The sequence below is a fragment of the Lonchura striata genome, chromosome 1A (assembly GCF_050655825.1).
Source record: "Lonchura striata isolate lonStrDom1 chromosome 1A, ASM5065582v1, whole genome shotgun sequence".
NCBI lineage: Eukaryota > Metazoa > Chordata > Aves > Passeriformes > Estrildidae > Lonchura > Lonchura striata.
The window spans coordinates 11,283,520-11,309,350 of record NC_140741.1 but is presented as its reverse complement, the minus strand read 5'-3'; the positions used below and the strand labels follow the sequence as shown (position 1 = coordinate 11,309,350).

Genomic DNA, 25,831 nt, shown 5'->3' with positions numbered 1-25,831 from the left:
CTGCCTTCCTCCTCCTCCCCCAAACTGGCACAGATGATTTACACCACCAGGAAGGGCCAGTGGGTAACATGCTCAGGATCTGTTTTTAAATAGGTTCCACATATCAGGACTGAGAACTGGGGGAGTCCAGAGGCAAAAGATTTATTTTAAGCTGCACAGTGGTAAAATAACTTTGTGAGTTTGATACCTTTTCCTATCATTTATCTAGCCAGAGTTTTGTGCTCCCCATTAGGTTAAAATGCATTTGAATTTCCTCTTTTTTCCCTAAAACTGGAGGTAAAAATAACTACCCAGTCAAAAACATTTTGCATATGAAGTGATTAGTTGTTTGTTTTTTTGTTTTTTTGTTTTTTTTTAATGAAGGAAAGCACAGACTCATTTAAAAAAACAGCTGTGAACAAAACAATTATTGCATTTCACTTCTAAAACCTGGTTTGGAAATCCAGTGAAGTACCTACCTGTAATAAGCTATTTCATTTTGGTTTATTTGTACTGACTTCCCTTTTTATGCATGAAAGAACAACAGTTTCAGATAAGTCACAAACGGCTTTAAGGAAAGAACCCACAAAGAATCAAGTCACTCAATGTAAAACATAAAGTCCTTGTCCTGAGGTTACGCTATTTGAGCAAGGGTGGAAGAAGAGGTAATAGGGGTTTAAATAAGCATTTCTCTTTTCTGTCTCACTGTGTTAAACACTCTAAATAGGAACTTATTGAAGCACCACACTGCTTTTTGAGCATAAGGAGTTGACATGAATAACTTAATTTTGCTCTTGTGAAAGAGGGATGCTGGTGCTGGTTTTGATTTTGTTTTGTGAAAGCAATAGTGGAAAACTAGAGGGGGTGTACTACCTGTTTCTTTCTTCTGTTTTCAACTAACTGCATCAATGGATGAGTGTTTCCTCAAGCATCCTTTAAAGTCTGCATTGCTGGGACATTTGAGAGAGGAAATTCTTTTTGGTCCTTTGCCAAAGAGGATAATCCAAGGTATGCTTGATCTAGAAATTGGTATCCTGGGGAGAAAAATGAATTCACAGGATGATTTTGCCCTACACCTTTTGTGGATGGAAACCCAGGCAAAACACAGCAATTTTTCTTTTGTGTGCAAGGCATTGCAAATGCACCTTGCCTTTGAAGAGGAAGTAATATTTTAACCTTAATCAGGAGGCTTAACCTGAATCAGAAGGCTTAATCCCATTCCTTAGAAACTTCCTTGCATGAGCCAGAAGTATTGTAAATGCTTCTGTGGAGAGAAAGGAAAAGCAAGTTCAGCTGGCATCCCAGGTGTTGGCTCTGTTCAATTCAAGTACTGCTAACTCACTTTGTGCCCACTGAATACCAGAGAATCAGTATGGTTCTGGGTAAAACATGAAGAATTAAAATCTACTGTTCCTAAAAGGGACTAAGAAAAATGTGGGAGAAGAAGCAGTCAGGTTGAGGCTGTAAACTAAATATTTTTGTGTTCTCAGTCTTTTGGCAACAAGTAGAAATTGTGCATATTGTAAGGTTTTATTCTTAACTGCCCAAGGTCTGTAGGGAAATGAATCCTGTTAACTTTCAGCTCAGACCTAAAGATGTTTTGGATATTTTCCCCTCTAAGAGATAGTCCAAAAGAATTCCATATCATACTTAGCAGAAATCCTGTTGATATTTTCTTTACTATTTCTACAATTTGTGGAAACGACCTGATGTGAAATTAAGTCTGTTTCCTTCTGTCTCTCTGTCCTTGACCTTGCCAGCTCTTCTTGCCCTTTCTCCCTTGGCCAAACCTGTTTTATGACAGGAGCATGGCTGGTCAATGTGCAGCTGGGGGAAACAAAATATAGATCTACTTCAGCCCTGCATTTTCAGAAAACTTTTTCTTTCTGTATAGAGGAGGTAATAAATAACCTTTGGCTTCTGCTTCAGCCACCATTTTACCTGGCAAGGTCAACCCCATACCTCATTTCCCATTCTCTATGGTTGTTACTAGTACAAGACAAGAATCAGCCAAGCCACTGGGACTAGAGGACTGATGGAGAGTGCCAGGATGTGCAGGAAAACTACAGAGGGAAGTGCCCTCTCTAATTAAGGTTTATAGTTGCTTCTTTCTATGCATGGCTGCATTTCTGAGGGTACTTGTGAAGCAGAAGCCCCTACTGGTCTGGGTGTAGCTCCTTCCTGGCCAAGGGATGTGGCACCATGTGCTGCCCTCCAGCTTGGATGTTTGTGTGTTGTTCTGGCCCACAAAGCTTTGCTCTCTAACTTGGCTATTGTTATTTCTGGTTTACCTCTGTAAACTAAACCACAGGGATGTTAAGTTCATCCAGGCTGAGCAGTTCATTTGCTTTACATTAGCACAAGTCATACACAGATAATCCCTGATCCCATAAATCCAGTAAATACAGCACTGTTATCTCTCACAGCTGCTGCTTGATGAGCCAGCATTAAGTGCTATGGCACCTGCTCTAAATTTTGGCTGGTTAAGTGGGTTTGGGTATTCACAAAATTAAATTAAAACATCTGAACTGTGTAGAAACTCAGCTTGGGAATTGGTCCTTTTTCTTTATGCTCCTTATATAGTCATGGGAGAGGTAATTTCATGTTTTGCAGCTTTGAAGGAAAAAACCCATTAAATCCTACCAAATCAGAGAAGGCTTCTGGCTTGTATATCCATATTTAGAGACTCAGCATAGAAAGCGTGAGCAATTAGGGAGGAATTTATCAGTGCTACTAAAACATGTGCCCGTTTAGCTAAGTGCATTTTGCTGACCAAATTTGAAACTGGCAGCAGATGGGTACCCAAACAAAGGGATGATACATGATCACTTGGAGTAGAAGTTTGGTTTTACAAGCAGAAAAATGAATGTGTCAACCTCTAACAAGATGAATTGTTTATTTTCAAAGTCTGCTGAAATGAGATGGTTATCTCTAGAATTCCGCCCACTGAAATCTGTGGATGCCTGTAGTTATCTGCTCCCATCTTATATTTTTTTGGGAGCTGGAAAGGGAGCAGGGCTTGTCTGGAAGGAAGTTTGTACTCAAGTTTCAATGTCCTCTACTGAGTTAAATTCACTTTTTGGCTATGCAAAGGATCCCCAACCTATCAACAACACTGACAGACTTAAATTTATTACCAGAGTACTGATTTTTTTAATACATGCAGTAGATTCTAAAGTGCTTTTTGTATAGCTCAGTTCAAGTGGTTAAAGAGAGAAAGCATGAGAAATGTAAACATTGTTGTCATGAGCTGTTTTCTATTAATTAACTTATGCATATCATAATGAATGCTACTGCCAGCACTTTACATGCAGCTCCCTTTCCCCAGAAGATGGTTTGCCAAACACAACACGGGTTACATGGTGGGAAAATCAATCAAGGGAATCAAGTCTTGATCTAAACTTCTGCTGCCATGCTTGGCACTGGCACACCTGTGAACACATTTACAGGAGCAAGCAGTTTTCCTGCCTAAAAACCAGGGCTGCTGAAATATTGACCCTTTCTAACAGGTGCATTTGGAGGTTTTTTGGATAATAATGCTCAGACAGGATCCCTACACTGCCTTGGAGAACTGGCAGTCCCAGGCTGTGCAGTTGGCTGGGTGATTGCAGCCTCACTCCTTGGCATCCAGCCCTGGTATTCTTTTGTCTCGATTCTGCATTGTGGTTATCACACTGCCTCAGCATGGGGAAGAAGCAAAAACATTTTTAAAAGTGCAAAGGAAGAAGTTGAACTGAGATAAACATTTACATAACTGGGGAAAATTACCCAGGAAGGACTGGAAATCTGATGACATTCTGTTTACCTAGAACAGTATTGAAACAGTTTGTGAGAGATACAAACCAGAACACTTTGTATAAATCACTGTGAATGTAAGGACCTGTGAAGCAAGACAGTAAACACTAAAATTATCAAGCTGGCTCAGCACAATAGAACTTACTCAAGACAATATTTTGGACAATGCTTCTGCTAAAGCTCTCTTAAGATGGGAAAAGAGCCAAGTGGTAAAAAGCTTCATGTTACAAAAGTTGCCATATTCTCTATATGTCCAATCTATAAAGTATGCCCATTCTAACCAGATCTAGACCTTGCCATTCTATAAATGCAGGTCTTTCTGGGACTACAAAATTTGCATTCCCACTTCATTTTGTTACTGTTAGGTCATCATAAGATGTGTTTGTGCTTCTCATGTGTTTTAGCCAGCAGAGGTGAAGCTGTGCAGAAATTTGGGCTTCGTACTGAGCAGTTCACACGTCTGCTTGATAGAACCCTGTGAGATATCAGAGGGTTGAGATAGCTGTGAGATATCAGACTGCATCTAAGAAATTAATTCTGTTTTATTTAGAAGCAGAGGCTTCATTTGTATAACTACCACAATATTTGGCTCCTCTTTCTGAAGCTAGTCTGAATTTTTCATGCCCTCAAATTAGATTAGATGTGTGTTTTCTCCCAAGACTTTGCTGTAATCCTAAACAGGTTTTCTCAAGAGCAAGGGGTCAATTGCAATACTGGAGGAGGTGCTGGCAAGCTATGGAAATGGATGTTTCCTTTTTTTGGCTGGGGCAATCTAGCCAGTCTCTTGATTACAGCATATGGTGTGTGAAAACAAGCATCAAACCAATCAGATAGGCAAGGCTGGAAAGGGAAGTAGCTACAGAGGTCTGGGAAAAATTCACAACAGGGAGATCTCAGCAAAAAGAAGTTGGGGAATTATTAATGTGCAGATGGATTAGAAATTCTTCTCCTATGGGAAAGGACCACAGCAACCACAAAATTCACATTTTCAAAATGAAACACAAGGATCACTTCCTTAACCAAGGCTTCTCAATAATAACATAAGACAAGAAAATTCATTAAAATAACATAAGCATCCTTCTCACTGCCTGGGAAGAGAGAGGAATAGTTCTGTGCTCAACTTAAGTTTTGTAATAAATACTGTATAAGAACATAAGCTAGATAACATATGTCATGATAAATGGAGTCTAGTCTACCAGGAGGCATTTATTAATAAAAACCACAGTGACAGCCAAAACAAACAGGCTTCCACAGAGCTCGAGTTTGTGTTTCATGTTCTGTGTTAGTGAGGGATGTCTCGAGCTCTGAGCACAGCAGTGGGGCAGAGAGGGGCTGGAGGATAAGTCAGGAGATGGATACAAGCTACTCACTCCCAGCGGCAGACAGGGAGATACAGGGACAGAGTCTGGCACCGGATGAGATGAGAAGGAAGGGGAAAGCCAGGCTGGTGAAGCAAAGGGAACACGGAAACATGACAACTGTGAGAGGAGTTCTGGGAGGAGGAAGGATGAATTGTTTGAGTGCTGGAGCTGATTTATTCACTTTCTGTGGGAATGTAAACTAGCTGCAGATCCCAGTCCACTGTCAGTTCTGAACATCTGGATGGATTCTGAGCTTGCATCCAAACTCTGTGTTCCCTTTCTCTTCTCACAGTTTCTTGCCCTTCTCTTGTCTTTTCTGAAGTGTCTCTTCTTGCTCTGGTGACAGCTGTATGCTTCCTGAGAGTGCAGTCTTTGAGGATTTCCCCATGGGAAATGATTCTGGGCTTTCTCAGGTCAGTGGGGAGCTGCCCCTTAAATCAGTACCTGTGGTGGATGTGGTGCAGTGCCCAGCCCTACCAGCTGGCAGTAAAATATAAATACACCTTTCTCCATTCCTTCTTTGGCACTGTTTAGAACAGCAGGATGATGTCAAGGAATTTGGAGTGCTCTAAGCATGTTTGATTTGATTCAGTTTTATTTTGTTGCATTTTTTTTAACCTTTAGAAACAGGCTTTACTTTCTTCCTTTCAAAAGTAAACAATTGATTCCAAGGCCAGTGAAAATATAATCCCTTCATAAGGCCTAAAGCTGAGCCCTTCCCAGTAATGTTATGGCAGGTCAGTGTTCTGTCAAAAGATTATTAACTTTTCTTGGTGTTCAAACATAAATAAATAAATAGGAAAGTTGTACATGTCCCCAGGGCACTTGCTCAGCTATGAAAATACCAAGTACAAGTACATTTCTCATTGCAGAAAGGAGAATGGGGATATGTCTGGAACAATAGTAATCAATTTCTGAAATGCTGTGATTTATTGGGCATGGCAGTTTCAGATTTTTGAGGCATGCATTTTCTCCCCATCCCTTTTATACAAACAGATAAAACTTTTGGTGGAATAAGAACTCACTTCACATGATGCATAATGCTAAATCAGCAGGGAAACGATAATCCATAACAAGTTGCTCTGCTCTTCCCAGAGACAGATTTTATGACCAAAGATTTGGTGTCCACTTTAATAACATTTTTTTTTTAGATATGGTTCATCACTTTCCCGGAGGTTAAAAGCCATGCTTTTAATGAAGAGAAAGATGAGAATTCTTCTCTTCCAGATCAGCTGCTTTTCAGGTACATGACAAATACATGTCTCTGTATTTCCTCATTAGGACACAGAAAATAATAACTCAATTTGTTTTCCATTTTGACAGTGTTAAGTAGCTGTTATCAATAACATAAATGAAGAGTAATGTAATATAATTCTTCCATAGAAATGGCATTTAGAGAAGTTTTATCTTAGATGTGGAGGCTTCCCAATTCACAGTATCCAGGGGTTTCTTTTTCACATAAGAAACTCCCCATTTCAATACCCCGAGCTGAGTTTGCTGTTGAAGCCCTGACTTACTGGTGTGCTAAAATTTTTTTGGCACTTGAAAGTAGAACATATAAAACTGATTGGTGTTGAAGTTTAGTTTGGGGGGAAAAAAACATTTCATATCTGATCTCTTGCTCAGCTTTTGCACTTGGGAGGTCTTTGGCTTACTATAAAAATCAGATAAAATTGGCTGCCAAAATCAAGAGTCACAACAATCCATGTGACCAACTTGCCAGATTTGCTGGAAGATCCAACACTTGATCCTCAGGCAGCTGCCTTTGCTCTCTCTGTCACTCAGTAACAGAATATTTTGTTCCTAGTTAGGTTTGCTTCTTCCCATACCCAGCAAGGCCATTTTTGTTGTCCCGTGGGAGAGTTTGTGGCCCTCTCTTGGTTGCTGTGACTAAGTTCATTCTGACTCTTGTTCACTGTGAAGCTGCTGCCACCAAAAATGATAGCCTGAACTTTTGCCTCCCTTTTTTGCTAATTTGGTTGTCTATAGGTCACATGAAATCCTGGTTTGTCCCACCACAGCTGCTCCCAGGAAGCTTGCTGGCAGAAGGGCAGTTCTGATACTTGTTACCTCTTAAAAGATGAATTATTTCCATGTCAAAACCATTACCTTTGGGCCACAGGTGGTGATCTGCTACATCCTCTCAGCTCTTTCTCACTTGCTGCAGAGTTGGGCAGGGCAGGCATGGTACCATCAGCCAGAAGGGTTGTTCTGGGACAATGAGGCAGCAGAGGCTGCCAGGAGCAGGCTGTGACTCACAGCCCAGAGAAGTCCTCATGCCACGCTGGATGGGGTCCTGGCATGCTCCACTCTGAGCCTGGGAATGCCATGGCAAGATGTGCAGGATAATCACTGAGCTGCTTAAGGAGGAAATGTGAAATAAGGAGTAGCTGGGATTTCGGGCTCGGGGCAGGGCTGCTTTGTTCCAGTGTCACTGCTCTCCCTCCAGCTACCTCGTGTATGGCTCTTTGTGCCTGTGACAGGACACTCACCCTGCTTCACCCCAGAAGGCTGAATCTGCTCTTTACCACGTCTTTCATCATCTAATTGGTGGCTGTAAGCATCATGTGAGGCAGAGCTGTGGCACAGCAGGCACAACTGAGCCATTAGCTCAGATGGAGCTGCCTCCAGAGATGAATGTGCATGGAACTTCAGAGCCACTTTAATCAGAGGATTTTCGTGTTCATGAGCCCCTGTGTAAAGAGAGCTGTGTAATTAAGATCGTTCATAATGCTGTAGGATATCCGAGCTAAGATGAGGAAGGTGACTTGTTTTTTAAGGGCACAAATCGATCTCCTGCTGTGGTTAGGAAAGCATGATCCAGTGCATGTGTTCACAGGAAGATTTAATAGTTGTGTTGCTGTCCTCTGAGCGCATGTAACAGGAAGAATAAGGTTTGCTGATAAATTACACTTTCATCTTGCTCAGTGTTGATGTCTCTAATTACGACTAATGTGCGTAAAAACTACAGTGAATCTATGTAGTGCTTGTCTGTAACCCTCTCCTGAATACTGGGAAAGAACAAGATTTTGGGAGATAAACTGCTGTGCCTTTCCCTTCTCTCATACTCCTTAGAATTCGTCAGCCTATGAAAATACATGCCTTTTTTCTGAAGGGAAAAGAAACACAGTGGGTATGAGGCACATGCACTGCCTCATAGTCCCTCTCTGCTTGTCTGACTAATTCAGAGCCTTGGAAACCCCCCTTCACCTAAAATATGACCTGCTGTGGGAAAGCAGAGGGGTTTTTGTCCCTGCAGGTTCCCAAATGGTACTTGTGGAAGAGGTTTAAAAATGTGTTTTCAACACATCACACAATGAATAATCAGCAATGTACTCCCTTCTGGCTTAAGTTACAAGGGAAGGAGGCATTCAGCAAGGCTCTCCTTACTTTCCACAAATCTCACAGCAACATGCCATGAAATTTCTCAGGAGACAGGCTCAAGAGGTGGTTCAGGAAGGCATGAGAAGCAGTTTGTTGTTGTAGATTGAGCCCTCAGCTTTTGGAGAGAATTTGGCATTTTCTTTGCTCATCTGACGGAGAGGTTGTTGGCTAGGAAAACTTCACTGCCTCCATCTCTTGGGGAGGTGCAGATCCTACTTGCAGAGGAAGCAATAACCTTCCTTTTCTTGGCATGCTGGTCCTGAGATCCAGGAGACAGAACCTCCTTCCCTCAGGGCAGCATCTGTTAATTTAATGTTTTGTGTTCTCAGACCCCTCTCTTTCCAGTGTGAAAGTCTCTAGGAAGCTTTTGTGTCCCATGGCCTGTACCAGGTCCGCTAGCTCCTGATTCTATCTCCTGTACTCACAAGTTTAAGCATTTTGTGAAAGTGGAAAGAGTATTACTAAGTTTTGCTAATTTTTGCTGGGAAAAGCTCTCTAGATGGAACTGAGGTATTTCTTTATCGTTTAGATTTGCACAAATGCCCCTGCATTTGTTTTTGTATCAAAATAAAAAATAATGGCTTCTTAAATTTCATTCTGATGTAGTGCTCTAATTTTCAGTCTAATAGTTTTCTGTCCTCAAAAATACTCATTTTCTGTTTCAGTGGAAGCTCACTGGAGGTTTCTTTGATTCTATGATTTAGAAAATATTACTTCATTTTTGTTGTATTCAATTCTACACCTGGCACAAACACTGCTCCAAGTTAGATTGGGAGACCTGTAAACCTGTTGTAATTTGATATGGAAATGTTTAAACCTCTGCACAGTGAGGCAGAGAGAAAACCACTGTTCTAAAACTTTTGCATGAGTGTCCAGTTTGAGCCTTGGATGTCTACTTTGGGATCAGCTGACATGAATGAGCTACTTTGGTGAGAGCTCTCAAAGTTGAATGACTTCCCTGGCTCTAACCAGAGTTGAGTCTTATTCTGATGCAAATCCAACCTTGAACGCCAGGAAAAGTTCAAGGTGTTTCACAAAAATAATGGTATTGGATCTGATTCTCTTGTCAAGCTCTAAACAAGGCTTTTCCTGATTTGCAAAACTTACCAGGATGCTGATAAATGTCTTGTCACCCCTTATTGATCATGTATTCACTGCTTGGTAAATGAATCCAATGTCTCATTTATAGAGAAGTCAGGTTTTCAAGAGGGCCTGTGGCTCTCTAAAAAAGGCACTCTTGTATAAGAGTGCATGTTTCTTTCGGAAAATTTACAACACCTGAGAAAGAACAAATGTTTGTTGCTCACTGAAACACAGAAATTTAAATTTTAAGAAAAATAAATTCGGAACATTTTTCTTTATGTGTAAATCCAGTAATGGTTTAACAACCAAGTCTGTTCTCATGCCTAGAGAAATAGCTTTGTAAGTTCTTAGGGCTAGATGCTATGCAAAGCATAAATGAGAAAACAAGAATGACTGTGTGAAAGGAATTATTCAGTAATCAAAGTTTGAAGTGAAAGCTAAAAGATTTTGCCATAGAATTTTCCATGAATTCTAATGGAAGATGCATGGTTAACCCACCCATAGTGCAGCTCTTATTTTTATTAGGAGTTCTACCACTACTTTTTTTCCCTTTACTGAGGTCTCTGCTGGTTTTTGTATTTTTTTTTTTCCTTTTTCTGGTCCAGACAAATACCACAGTAATGAATATGTTAGAAAGCTTCTAAAATAATGGAATGTCCATAGTTTTTCACTCCTCTTTCTGCCTGTTGTGCTTTACCTGATCTTACAAACAGATAACCAATAGCCAAAACTGTTCTTTGTTTTTCAGAGGACTCCAGGCAAATGCTGTCCAGGAGATACCAAAAAGTTTAAATCATTTATTTGACAGTAACTCATTTATTTGTGTTCCCAAGCATCTCTCAGTTCTGGAAAGAAGGAGAAACATCAAAGTACTGTGGAATAGCAATTTTAATGACCTTCATGCTTTAACCTCAAATAGGAGAACTTTCCATTTGGACAAATATCCTGTCCACTTGGACCTACCCCAGTATGAGGTGCTCTACATTTTCTTAAGAAGCTTTAGCATTTTGGGGTTTATTTTGAAGAAACGTTTTAGCATTTTTAACTTCCTAAGCCATTTCAGGACAAAGAAACAACTTCAAGCTCTCCAAACCTTTTCTAATATTAGGTTTTATAGGTAGGTGGATCAGTACCTTTTTGTTTCTGAAAGGCAACAACTTCTAAAATGCATTTCTTAAGTAGTTTTCCAAACATTAAACTTATAACAGCCAAATCTATTCAGCTATAAGCAAACAGTATCTAGCTGCACTTTATATAATTTTCCTGAACATGGTATATAGAAGTAAGATTTTATGTAAAGAGTTGTGCTTTGGAAGGAGAGCAAAAAGAATTTATCTTCTGATTGCAATTTTGTTTTGCTTCAATGTTTTTGTCAGGAGGATCTGGATTATTATAGCTGAATAGAAAAAAACATATTTTCCCAATGATTTGAAAGCAAAATGTAAGACAAACTGATGTTGTATGAAAAATTACTCCATAAATACTGAAAAGGAAAAAGAAAGGAATACCCTCCAACCAAACAATCAAAGAAACCCATTTTCTTTTTGGGTTTTATTCTTTCCCTTAGTGATGACATTCAGTGGTTGATTAATGTTGAGTCAGGCCACGTTTTGTTTAGCTACATAAAATCTTTCTGCAAACTCTCCCCATGCCTTTGTGGATGGTGACAAGAGCTTGGATTTTCCTGGTTATGATTAGTGCCGTGGGGCTGTTCTCAGTGTGCTGAGTGATGCTATGATTGTCCATTCTCATCAGGCAGCATTACAAGCAAGTGCTTTCTGTGGAGTGTTTCTTGTGCCAGAGGATGTGCATCACTCTTCCTGCAGCTTGGCTTCTCTCCTTCATTGAGATTCATTTGGATCTGCAGGCTGTCCCCCAAGCATGAGCACTCTGTGCAACTGGAGATGCCTCATTCCCTTCTAATCTCTCTCCCTGTTTATACCCATTTGTACAAGACATGGTTCATTTTCAGAATTTTATAGATCAGTATCCAGAAATTAAATTTGAGAGTTTCTTGTTTTGATAGATTTTGAATACTCTGGATTTTTCTCCCTCTTTTTTATTATGTGTTACAAAATCACCGAAATTTGCTTCAGGGAGTGGTGCTGCTTCATTTCATTATTAAATATAAATCCATTCTGGTTTTCTTTTTTTTTTTTTTTTTGACAAACAGCTTAGTGCATAATTGTCTGCTTATTTTCTCTGTATTTCTATCCCTTTTGCAGTACCTGTGTTGCAGTACCTTTGTAAATAGGGATTTAAAACTTAGGAAAAAAAATTAAATGCTTGCTACAGCAGAATAACAGAACAGAAAAACCTTCACAGACTCACAAAACAGTTCAGGTTGGAAGGCATTTCTGGAGATCACCCAGTTCACCCCTTCTGTTCAAGGTAAGGCTGCTGCTCAGGGCTGTCTCCAGTAGAGTTGAGTGTCTTCAAGGAAAAACACTCAACAACCCCTCTGGGCAACAAGTGAATTATTTGTCTTACAGTAAAAATCCTTTAATTTATATTTAAATGGAATTTTCTGTGTGAGAGTCAGACCAGTTTTCTTTATTATCTCTTATGGGTAAGATTCTCCCATACTGGCAATCTCCCCCTGAGAAATCCTTTCTTTCCAGGCTGAACTGTTCCAGTTACCTCATCCTTTTAGTATGACAGATGCTCCAATTTTTTTGGGGGGTTTGATGAACTCAGTAAGTCTCTCTTGTGCCAGTAAGCCCAGAACTGGGTACAGCACTGCAGATGTGGCCTCACCACCCCTCAGTGGAGGGGAAGGATCACTTCTCTTCACTGTCTTGTTGACAACACTCTTGCTGACATTATTATTGGCCAGGATATTATTGGCTTTTTTTGCTGCAAGGGGACATTGCTGCCTTGTGTTCATCTTGGTATTTTGATTTTCCTCACCTGATACCTGCACACTCAAACAGTGTCTTTATTCTATATCAGTCACATATTGTTGCTTCCACCTCTTGCATGTTTTATTTTCATATTGAAGTCATCAGAATCCTCTTGTTGATCTATGCAGGATCCATCCTTGACTGTTCTCTTGTCAGGACAGACCAAGGCTTGGAGGAATTAGTCCCAGGTCTCACTTCTCTCCAGGACTGACTGCCATGGGATTCTCTCAGGCACATCCTGGAGGAAAATTGTGTGTTCATCTGGAGTCCTGCTTTTTGCCTTGTTTCCTTCTTACAGGACCTTGAACTCCACTGTCTTGTGGTCACTGCAGCAAGGTTGACCCTGACCTTCACAACCCCTGACCAGTTCTTCCTTGTTGGTTAGTGTGGGGTGCAGAAGATCATCTTCCCTAGTTGATTCCTGGATATTCAGGAAAGGAGACTGACTTGCACTTGTCTATTGCGGTAATTTTCTTTAATTTTTTTGACAGCTCTGCATTTACACTCCCAGCCCCATACCTCAGTTGAATAGAACTAGCTGTGGTAATAGTACAGTTCTGGCCTGCTGCCCAAAAATAATACTCTATCATTTCCTGATGGGGGGAAAAAAAGTCCTGTAGACTTGTGGCCATTTGTCCTCATATCTATTTGCAGCACCTTATTTCCCTTGAGAAGCATCCAAACCATTTGGAAGTTGAATTTTCCGATGTCCTCACTGATTTCCAACCCCTTCCCCCTCTGTTTCTTGGAAGGACCAGCTTCTGAAGACAAATCTCCCACGTTGTTTAATTCCAGTATTCACTACTCTGTGTCCATTTTATTTCTACTCATCACACAGCATTCTCTAGCTCCCCCTTTTAGTGAACTTACTTGGAGATCTGCCCCCTGTAACACTTACAGATCCATAAATATAACAAAAGTGGGCACTTTGTCATGTTACAGATTTTATTTAACAGCAGATTCAGCTATCAGATTATCATTAGGTAAAGTGCTGACATTCACATCCCTGAGGAAGATGATTGCGAGCTGCTGGAGGAAAAACCATCAAGATTAGTCTGCCAAATACATGGTGGGTATTAATCATCATTAAACACAACATTTTCTTTTTAGAAAAGCACTAAACTACAAAGCTTGTCCACAGAATTACTGCAGCAGGCAGTGAACTGTGTTTTTTTTTGACAGAATCCACTTTGACAGCATATTGATCTAATAATTTCTGTTGCTTTCTAGCATTCCAATGTTTTCTTTTCTCCTCAGGATTCCCCTTCAACACATAAAGACATGGATTTTGATAAACTTGGACTGAATGCATATGCAACTTGTGTTAAGAGATTTCAAATACAGTTTTTATCTGCTTTCATTGATATTTCCCATTATTGAAAAGACCAAAACCTTCTTTTTAATATGTGGTCTTTTCAATATGTGGGTACCTTCTCATGCTTGGAATTGAGCTTACTTAGCATTATATCTTTGCATGCTATGTCCTCTACAGCATACAGAGAATAAAAGTCAATATGCTTGTATCAAGTACTTGAACTTAAACCAGGACTTGGTTGTCTTGAGTCTAGTGAGATTCAGATCCCAAAATTATGGATATTAGCCAAGTGAGGTTCTACAAGCATGACTTTAAACTCTTTGTAAAACAGTCTCTCTGCATCCCCCTTAGAGATATTAGTGAATTATTCTGAAATTTAAATACATGTATCAATAAGAAAAATGATGAAATAGAGAATTAAGACAGTTTTTACATAATCTTACTCAAATTTTTCACAGAGTAGATTAAATGAATCCTCAAATGCAGTAGATGACTGTTTTCCACTTCTCATTCTACCCATGTTGCCCTCACTGCAGAAATCAGTCTCTTTCTTTAAAATATATACATTGTGTTGCACATGGCATCAAGGAGGGAGGACTCATCGTGCTGATCCTGGTCTCAGGAGCATGATGCAGATCACTGTGTAGCTGGTGGCACCAATAGAACACAAAGGAAAAAAGTGTTTTGTTGTTATCTGCTACCCTTAAATTTGCCATGTGTTCAAATAAATATTTGTGTAGCTATCAGATCACTTAAAGCTGTGCTATGGACACCTCTTAAGACTGAGAACTCAGGGATATTAACAATTTGCCACTAGGATTTTGCCGGGAGTCAGTAAAAGGCACAATTAATTTGCAGTATTCCTTCAAGGTTCATTTCCTTTCAGGGGAAGATCAGCTGTCAAATAGAACAAGAGCTGTTCTAGAGAAATAGAATAATCAATTAGTGACTAATTGAGCACTTTTAGCCAAATGATTTTATCCATTAATATATTTTTCCCAGCACAGTAGAATAATGCAGCTTTATCAGAATACTTAATGATGTTAAACCTCAGAGCCCAGATGAATTTCTAGGTTCATTGAAGGGAACATAAAATTATCAGTTTTGGGAGTTTTGATCAAGAAAGACAGTCAATTTGTCCAGTAAATGTTATCTTTGTGGATAACATCTTTTTCTACGTGAGAACCTACAGAACTATTAGCATAATACCACTAAAACCCTCTTAGATCTCACATTGTGCTGCTGACAGCATTGCCATGACTGATACAACACAGAAATGTATTAAATATATTAATGTTTCTATTTAGGTTTGCAAGCATCTGAAAAGAGGAAGGGAGAGGATGGCTAGTTGAAATTATTTTTCCTTCCTCACATAAAATACAGTAGGTGAATCCAATGTTGAATTAGATGAAAGTATTAGTGTATTCCAGTCATGAGCATAAGGTATCACTAAGACTGCCTTCCAAAAAAAAATCTTGTGTAGGAGACCTCCTGAGAATGAATTAGGCAGTGTGTGATGACATTGAAATAAAGGGATTTGTGTAGCAGTAGCTGGAAGCAGAGGTTGATTTGTTCTCCTGCCAAATGGATATATACTGACTTCACTGGGATTACTCAGTACGTGGGGACCAAATCCTGCTTTTGCTGAAACCAGTGACAGAACTCCTGTTGACCTTAACAGAACCTGGAATCAACGCTCTGTTTCTTGGTGAATTATGTTTTCACATCGTTTACAGGAGGGAGTTTTTTCTTCTTGGTCAACATGGAAGGAGCTTGTCAGAACATCACAGAGATCTATGAAGTAGCTGCAGACTAATGTCACTGGGAATGAGAGGAGATTTTGACCCTGTTTGTTGGAGAGGAGACGGGAAGTAATGAGCCCAGAGTGCAAGGAGACCACTGGAACTGGAAAATTTGGAAGCTGCATGGCAGGATCATAACAGCCACTGGAGCTTGGGGTTTGCTGCAGTTAATAGGTGACACAGAAAGGCAGGGACTTTCTTATCCCTCTCACTTTCCCTTTACAATCAAAGCTAGAATGTAATATTTCTAATGCTTACACTTTAGGAGTTGCAACAAGTAAGTTCTGCTAGTGGCTTTCCTCAGTGAATGGAATGGCACATCAGCTGAGCCTTTCCTGCTTTCTCAATTCCCTGGAAAATTCTGAACATGGCAGTAAATTCAGAGATTTAATTGATGGCAGGTCACACAGCTACTGGCTGAGGAGTGCTGATGTGCACTCTGAGAATGGTTAATGTTTCATTTTATTGCATAGCCAAAATAAGACAGAGCTACAGTGCATACTCTTTTCCACTTGTACTCTGGGGATTCTGAAACATTTCACTTTTTCCTGGTGGCTATATGGAGCAAAATAAAACATCAGCCAGTAGTTTACATTTTTGCTGCCTGCTTTATTTAGCACCATCCCTGAAGTGACTCTGAGCATTTATAAATAGAGAACTCTCACAACACTGAGCCCATGTGAAAGATGGTGTCGGCTTTCCTCTGTGGAGATTAAAAACAGGATCTTTTGTGCCAAGCCCAACTTCATGGCTAAGTTAAGGCAGGGAGCCTGTTTCTGTCCCATCATTGGCTGTGTTGTGGATTAATGGTATAACTTGTTTTGTCAGTCTGTCTTTGCAAGTGAATTCACTGGTCTGCAATGTGATAGGTACTTAAAAGTGAAACTTGAATCTAGATCCATGAAGTACTGTCCTTCCTAAGTGAAGGATGCATTGCAAAATGAACAGGCATTGCCATTTTTCAGAATTTTGTGTTAGTAAAATTGCTACTAGGTTAGAATGGAAGTATTTTCTGTCCCTAAAAAGTTAGGGGCTTAATCTTACCATGAGACATAATCTATTAGAAACGTTTCTTTCTGAAGCTTTCTGTATAATTCTTTCTATTCTTTCCTATATTCACTTGTCTTTGTGTCAGTAAAAGACAGTGAATTGCACATAATGCAAGGAAATGCATGTTCTTTTTAGATGTCTTATATGTTTAACAGCTAAAATCAAAGAGGAGAGACAGCCTAGTGGAAGTTGCTAATCAGCAAATCCCACAGTTCAGAACTTCCCCAAAGAGAACCAACAACCCTACAAACAATATAAACCAGCCTGGTGACATGGAGAAGTACCTGATGGCAAGGTCTCTGAAGAAAGCATGCTTTGACAGCCTGTTTTGTGCAAGATATGGATGCCCAAAACAGGAATCTTTCTTTGAGAAGGGGTCAGGACAGAATACAAACAAATCAGTAAACCAGAAACGCTTGTGGGACAAAATATTTCAGTCTTTCAGGCAGTTGAAGGCCAGACATTCAGGCGAAGTAAGTTAAATAACTGGTGGTGCACTTGAATGAGAACATTCATCTTGTTTGTCAAAGCCCCACAGATATTCTTCAAACTGACAGAAGCATCTGACCACATTTCCCCCTTTTCCTACCCTGAATGAACTTGTGAACTACTGGGCGCTGCCTGGGTTCCGGGCATTTCAATAGGTTTGGCTGTATTCTAACATTCAGCCTAGAGGAATTCCTGTTAATTTTCTTTATGCTCTTTATTAAACTTTTGTTTTGTTCCTTCAGGCCTTTTCTGTGTGTTGAATGGGAAAACCATTTTATCTGATGAAATTTACATTTCCGTAATGGTGAGCAATGGGTACTTTCTCTGAGAACATACTATGCAAAGACCCAGAGTCCAAATATTCTTGAACTTTGTGTTTTTTGGGTGGTAGGTGAGATACACATGGTCCTAGACTTCAGTTTTGTGTGAAGTGACTTTGCTCTGTACATAGGATCAGGAGATACAAAAGCTTGATGCTCTGCATCTGAATTTGTTATGGGCAGCTGTAAATTCCAAACAGTTTTGGGGCTTGTTCCATTAAATTTATGAGTGTTCTGGACACTGTTGAGGAGTGCTTGCAGGTGCTCAGCAGCTTAGAGTGCTTAGCAGCAGGTGATCAAGTGAGTAAATATCTGGGGGGGTGCTGGGTGTTATTGTGGGAGCCTGCAGACAGCAAATCCAGAAACTTGGGCTTCAAGCATTTTCTTTTGGCTCATATGATAACATCAGGGGAACCACGTGGAGGAGCCTGGAAGAGATCAAGGGGTTTTTTTTGGTGGAAACAGCCAGCCATCCTCCTGCCACAAGTACTGTGCAGCCTGCACTGCTGAAAGCAGTGTTCTCTCAGCTGCTTTTCTGGGTAAGCATCACAATGCAAATATCAAGATGAAATCCTGCCAAACTCACCAATTTCTTAGATCTTGGATATGTACGTATAGGTACATATGCTACTGAATTTGTCCTGTCAGATGTTTGTATAACGTGGTGAGGCAATCCTGCTAAGCCTTGTGCCTTTGTGGTTGCACTGACAAATCTACTGAAACTGCACATCAAAGCCTTTTAGTGTCACTTAAGACATTTTGCCTGATGAAGCTTTTAAATATGCCCTTCTTTTTAAATTTTATTTTGGACATGTCAGAGAGCCTCACAAACAAGTTGTATTAGTGTTTTAACCTGGCTCAGAGCCTACGACTATTTTTTTTCCCTGTACTTCTAATGTCTTTAGGCATAGAGAGGTTTACAAGTTTGGGTTGGCTTGGCCATTGCTCCTTTTCTGTCTCTCAGAATGCAGGGCATAAACCAATATAATCATCCATGGACTGTAAGGAAGATGATCTCAAAGGCAGTCAAAAATCTGTTTTGATGCTGTTTAAATGAGAAAAACATATAATTTTACATATAAAATAATCTAATTCTTTCATTTGCCTGAAGCTTTGAGATCAAATTCAGAGAAACAAATTTACTGCAAACAAAATGAAACAAATATATTTTAGCTGATTTAAACTTTGTTTTCTGCTTGCTTCACCTCAGGTCATAAGACAGATTATATATTTGTTCTCCCCATAGAATAACTTGACAATTAACTTTGGAAACAGTCCTCTAGGAAAGGTGAGACTGTGTCACAGGATATGAGATGAGGCAGCGCTCTGAGGGGATGGGAACAAGCAGTTCAGCTCAATACATTATACATCAAATTTATAAAGCTGACTTTGACTTTAGCAGGACAACAGGAGCCTTGTCCAAGCAGCTGTCACCAGGACTGGCGCTGCTTATGAGACTGGGCTTGCTTTAAGAGCTTCACTGGAGAAAGATTTAGCACCAGGAAGTTTCCATTTGCTTGTGTAATGGATGTTATGGCTCTCTCTTCACTCTTTCAGGCTTTTCCTGGCTCACACAGCAGCACCTTGTAATACCACAGCATCATTTATTTAGGTCCCCGTGAGGAGGAGCTCAGGCTGGTTGTTTATTTATGCTTGGAAGTGGGCAATTTTCCTTCAGCACAGCTTTCCCTTGCCACAGGAGTGAGAAGGGACTGATGTATTCCAAAACAATCCAATTAAATGTCAAAACTAAGAGCAAGTCTGATTTCACAGTCAGAATACCCTAAATGATAACTTGATCTAACATTCACGTTAGAGTGTGATTTCCAGTGTCCTTGGATACAGCTGTTCTGCATAATGATATAAAGTGTGATTAAATAGAAGACATTGCTAAACACTTTGTCAAACCCATATTATGGTTTGGCAAAATATACCTTGTGACCCATTATGAACATTTTTCACTGATGGCAGCTGTTCTTTCAACCCTTAAAATCAACACAGTACTTTATTTGAAATATTTAAATACAGTTTTCCAGCAGCTGCAAATTTCTTTTCGTCCCATCTAGTTAGAAAAGTGTCATGTACCTCCAAATTAATTTACAGGTTTGCTACTACTAACAGACCTTAACATGGTTATGAATGCCATTAATTTCTGTACCCTATGATGAATACAGGGAGAACAAAGATCATTAAGTAACATATCCCACAGCAGGACACATTCCACTGAAAAAGTCCAGACATCATGAAAAGATGAATACAGGAACGAACAGAAAGGGGGCTCTTGAGCTATTTAATTTTTCATTTTGTACTTAAGAGCCATATTTTTTATTTGAGAGTCAGCCAGCATTACTTGGGACCAAAATTTATACCTGAAAATGTGAACTGGAATGTTAGAGATAGGGGGGAAAAAAGATGCAAGATCTTCAGCTTGTCTAAGGCTTCTTGGTGCTGCTAGGCACCAGAACTGTTCTGGTCAGGACCATGAAGTGTCCTGGAAGGACTGAGTTTGACAAGGTAAAAATACAATGATAAACCCAAAGGTTGATCCTGAAGTGATTAGCTATTTAATTCAGGTTGATACTGAAATGATTAGCTATTTAAAGTGTTTCTTAAACACTTTAAATTTAAAGTGTTTCTTAAACACTTTAAGTAGCTAATCATTTGGATTTAATGTCTACACATATGAATTATATCTATAATTCTGTACACTAAAGAGATCCCATATAATTCCATTAATGAGTCATGAAACTACTGAGCAATAAAAATATAAATCACAACAAAATAGATGTAGAATCATGGCTATGCTCAAAAAAGTATTGCTGCCACAGCAAATAGCCCCAGTTGAGAAACACAGCAGATTTTCTTCTCTTTTAGAATAATTTAAGGATAGCTATGGCCAAGACCAACCAGCCTGCAGCAAGATTCTGATGTTTAATTTGCTTATTTTGTGTAGTTGTATGCTTTGTTAATGCACCAAACTTGCAGCATGTATAGACCAAATGAGAAACGGTCTCAGGTGACTCTCCTGTATCCCAAGTGTGTCCCCAAGAAGAAACATGAATGATATCGAAGTGGAGAGGTTTTTTTTTTTTAATTTGTTCAAACAAATTTGCATGGAAGAAAAACACGAGTCATAGTAATGTTTCAATGTCTGTTAATGTGTATTGTTACTATGCTCAGTAATTTTAGTGTATTTTTTTCTTGGGATGTGTTTATAATGCTGACAGGCAGAAGTCATGTTGGCACCTGGGCAGATTTTCTGGTGAACTGCTTGACAGGTTATAAACCTGCAATAATGGGAATTTTTTTAAGAGTCATATTAGGAGTGTGAACACACTTTCAAATCCAGATCAAATATGAACCTTAATATACAAATTAGGTAAAATGTCAGTACGTAGTCAAATGTTCCCTGGTAAAATTAGATACAGTACCAAAAGAGATGACATTTGATGCCAAAAAATCAAAAAATACCTGAGATGTGGTTTATTTCACAAGTTGACTTCCTGTGAGAAATCCCAAGCCATGCCAGCTGAATCCAATAAAAGGACAGGAGACTTTGGGGGGCGTAGATGTAGAATATGATTTTATAATATTTTCTTCTAAATGCAACTTATTTCAGATATTACCAGTGAAAGCACAGTAACATTTAAAGGGAATTTGTGTTTCTGCTTGACATTTCTTGGCTAGCATATCTAGTGCAAAACCCAGAATTAATGACAAAATCCAAGATATAGTGTGGGGTTTTTTTTCTGGATTTGTAAACATCTATCACAAACATCTATCTCTGCTCCTTGAGTATGGTAAATCATCCTAGAATACTAGCTACTGTATTATATATAAACAGATTTATTTTGTATACCTTTTGTAAGGTAGGAGTTTATGGTTGTCAGTAATACGAGTCCACAGAGCTCAATGACTGTCTGGAATCACGGTGATCAACTCCCTTTTAATGATTAATGATCAGGTGATTAATCCTGAGAAACAAGCTCTCCAGCATGTTGGTGGCATTTCATATGAAAATTTTGATTTGTTAGAAAGAAGAACATAAAATTTTGTGCAGAAAGCAGCTGAGCTCCATTTGAAGCTGCCCACAGGACCAGTCTCCTCCAGGGCCCATGTCCCCGGTAGAGGCTAGTGTGGACATTTGGTGCACATCTGCAACCATGTTCAGTTTCCTCCTAAGGAATTCAGTCCATGTGTGGTGAAATAACTCTGTGAAATTCCAACTAATACCCAGCAAGTGGCCATTGACTGGAGAATTTAACTCAAAACCGCAGCACAGCTCTGAACCAAGACAAATCGAGGTGTCATACCTTCCCTCCTTTATAGAAATTTGCATTGGTAACTTGTTAAAGAAGTTCTGTCTTCAGGACTAAAAATAAGAATTTTTTTTTGCGGGCAATATTGTATAGCTAATTTGAAAACCAGCATTTGATTTCATTGACTCATATGCTAGATAGATGCATCTGAACACATCAGGTTTTCCCAGCTAAATCAAAAAAACATTAAAAAAGGAAAAATATTCCAATTAATCTCAAATGTGCCTTCACATGTAAATACAATCATGAGACCTGCCTAAATGTGAAACATTTACATGTCTTCAGATTTGTTTGTTTTACTTTTCTGAATGCAGATGATCATACGTGCAAAGAATTATTTTAATTGGCATAACAGATACCATTTCTTTTTATTTAACTTTGTGCAGCTTACTTCATTTCCCATTGAAATGAGCAGAGACTCTTTTTCTCCTGAAATGTTTGCAACTTGGCTTTTTGGAAATGAAGAGCTGTTGCTTCAGCAATGAGTTCTTCAGGCTGCCACGTGTGAAAACACATATAAAATATGGAGATAGTGTGTATTTAGTAGGAAGATGGCAAATCCGAGCTTGCTGTGTAATTCTTAGTGGGTGTGGAAAGAAAGTGAGATAAAAGTGTGAAGGGCAAGGTTTGTGAAGAACCAAAAGGGGAAAGTGCAGTGGGAAGTGGGATGGAAAAATATCTGAGCTCCTTTCTGCCCCAAGGAGTGGGGAAGCAAATGCTGTGCAGTGAGTGTTTGTGCTTAGAAAGGAGGTGCTAACCTGCTCAGTGGAAATCTTGACAAAATGTCTGGGCAGCTCATTTCTCTGATAGCCATGGAGCTTGCCCCTGTCTGGCTTTCCCCATGCAGAGACATTCTTTCCCCTGCTTTACTAGGGCCCTGAGAAATAGAAAAGATGTCATCTCAAGCTAATTCTATAAACACTGCTATCAAAAAAAGGCATTTTAAACTATCATAAAAAGGCCCATTGTGCAACTGGACTCTTGGAACAAGAATGGCTTATAGCTCAACCATTGTTAAAGGTTAATGTTCCTATCATTGCATTCCTTTTTCTAGTTCCCATAACCAGGCTGTAGTGATAGATAAATATATGAGCTATTTCTTTGTGTTGGCAAAATCACAATTCAGAAAGACATAGTTTCCTAGGTTATTTTTAAACTAATATGCTGGTTTATAGCTAGATGAATAAACCCATCTTTTTTAAGAGAAAAGACTCCTAATGTTCTGTTGCTTTTGCAGAGTGTGAGCATTTGTGAAAGTTTTTGTCTATCAAAACAGAGTAACAGCTTTAAGAAGTCAGCTCATGAACTGAAAAGGAAACTAATTAAAACAATAACAATTTACTCTTGCCAAATGCTAACCAGTCTTGTACTTTCCACAAGTATTTTTTCTTTACACAATTATTGTATTTATTTCAAATTATTTTTGTACAATTATTTGAATGTCTTTGTCATTGCTGTGCATTGTTATGTTCCTGTAAGTGCTGAATGCTGATTCCAAGGCAGAAATTCTATTTTCTGTTAGCTGGCTGAGCAACAGAGTCTGCCCATCTCTCTTCCAAGCTCTCCCCATTTTCACACAAGGAGCAAAGTAATGACTTCTCTGTTTTAGAGAGTTGCTGTGCTGCTTGGTCAGTGTACAGGAGTGCTTCCTACCAAGAAAGTACTCTGATAAAATGTTATAACTTTTAAGAAACTCTGCAGATTGAGGTCTAAAAGTTTTCCTGTGACATGGCAGGAGTAGAGCATCTTAGCCCAGGTTTTTTTAAAGTCAGGACAGGGAAAATTCAATCGTCACAGTTCCATCTGATTTAGAGGAGCTTCTGAACATCCACAAAATTGTTCTTGCCCAGCACTGCTGCTCTCCTCAAACATCTGCTGAGCTGCAGGTGCATCTGAGCTGGTGTCTGAGTGATGGAGCTTGTGCATCCTTCACTCTGTGTTTTTCAGGCAGTTTTTGGGTGAGTCCTTAGCACAGCTGTGCTGTGCTCAGCACCTCTTCAAAAGGGCTGAATGAAGAGTGACTGCTCCTGGTTACAGGTTTTACAGGTTTTCTGGTTCAGGGACAAGCTGAGAGGAGAAGCAGGCCAGCTGCAGATGCCTCCTATTTTTGGAGTCAGTCTACCTAGAACACTTCTAAAAGTAATCCCAAATAATTTTTTTTTTTTTTTTTTTTTTTACAGGCAGAGCAAGCATTCCAGTAACTCTTTCCTGGCTCGTGGTGGTTTTGAATGAAAGTAAATAATTCTCCATTTAACAGTCTCAAGGAAAATATCTGTGAAAGGTAAGCTGATGAGATATTTTTATAGCATGGATCCATGGCAGTGATATATCCTAGTGAACAGAACTTAGGCTCCAGATAGTGTCTGAGTAGATGGCCCTGGTTCCCTGCAGAGATTTGATAATCAAGTTGTTCTTTGGAAGCAAGAGATGGATGGGGAAACCAATTAAGGAAATTCTTAGGGAAATTCTTGTTTTTTAACACAAGGAGAAATAATGAAGGTCTGTCTGTAATTGTTTTCTGGATATGAGCTCTATAGCTGCCAGCACTGTCTAGGTAACCTGTTAGGTATTTTTAATGTAGGAAATTTAGACTTCATTTAAAAAAAACCCAATCAAACAACCCAAAACCCAGACAATATCCACCCACCCCCCAAAAAAAAAAAAAAAAAGAGAAAGGGAAATGTGTATTGATCTTTCAGCAAAGAACAAATACTGCTGGTGCATCTCAAATTAGTGTCTGGTTTGCCTTCACTGTGATTATAAAACTTATATGGTTTCAGATGCTAGTTTAGTCAAAATCTAAGCAACTCTGCAAATTTTAAGCAATGAAATAGGTCTACAGGTTTTGGCCTCTGGTAAAAGGCTATAATAATACAGATAAATAAACACATGACTGCTTACCCACAATATGCAAGTATTTGTAAGAAAGCAAAAAAAAAAAAAAGAAAACAAAATTAAAAGAAATATAGGTGCAGTTTTATTCAAGAGATCTCATTAGAATGGGGAAAATGATAAAGTCTTAAGTTCTTTATTTACAAAAAGGCTGTATTTATTTAAGGTGATAAATAATGTAAGAGCTTAGTTGATGCACATAACAGGAAGAATTGGGAGGTCTTGTTATATATAATAACCCTGTTCTCCTAAGGCTCTTCCCTACAGTTTTACTAAAGTTGTTTCTAAAGCCTGCACAACTCTCAGATTTTATGAAACTTTGTGTAAAACGTCACCCATTGCAATATAGGGCAATGCAATACTCATTACTCTTTCAATTTTTGCAGAATACAACCCTAAATAGTGAGGTTCTACAAAAAAATTGATTTTAGGGTTTGCTCATTTTTATTCATCATTAAAATTAACCTAACCCAGAAGCAAACTTTGATTAGAATCAGCAAAATTATAAAGATGTTTTTGCTAAATTGAAAATTAGTATGTGATTTGCTGGTTTTTGATTGACTATGGCTTTAGGTTTTTAATCTCCCTTGTGACATTGCTGTACAGTAAGTGAAACATTTTTAAAGTGATAGGTTTTTAACTTGGACTGGTAATAAAGTTTAAATCTTCTGCATGGAAATACAAAATTTAGCTTTTAAAAATTTCACAAAAATAGAATAGCAGTATAATAGATTTTAAGAAAGGAATGTATTTGTTTTCACTGCAGTTATTCTAATTAAATTTTTGTAAATCTCAAAATTATTTCCAAAAACATTTTGAAATTCATTCTCCTCCTGAAAGCACAGTGTTTTAATTAAAAACAGTTCAATTAATCTTAAAAAAATAAAAAACACATTCAACTAAGGAAAGTTTGACTTTAAAATTACACTTTAAAATGACTGCAACAGATTGGTCTATCACATTAAAAACATACAACATGATTTGTAATAGGATATGAGCAAATTCAGGTGGCTTTTTTAATTCACTTGTCACATTGGCATATCAAAGGGGAAATCTACTGAAAATAATTTTTATTTCTTTGTATAAAAAGAAATTCAGCCCTAATTCTCTTTAGCACTTAGATATTATCAAGTATTATA

General features: G+C 38.9%; 1 long non-coding RNA gene across 1 annotated transcript in view; it reads left to right on the top strand.

The window, feature by feature from the left end:
* LOC146763376 (uncharacterized) overlaps positions 1-25,831 on the top strand; it is a 71,204-nt gene that overhangs the window by 10,619 nt on the left and 34,754 nt on the right. Inside the window, exon 3 of the long non-coding RNA XR_014952117.1 lies at positions 23,981-24,081. This is a non-coding gene — a long non-coding RNA (uncharacterized LOC146763376). The remainder of the gene's footprint in view (positions 1-23,980; positions 24,082-25,831) is intronic.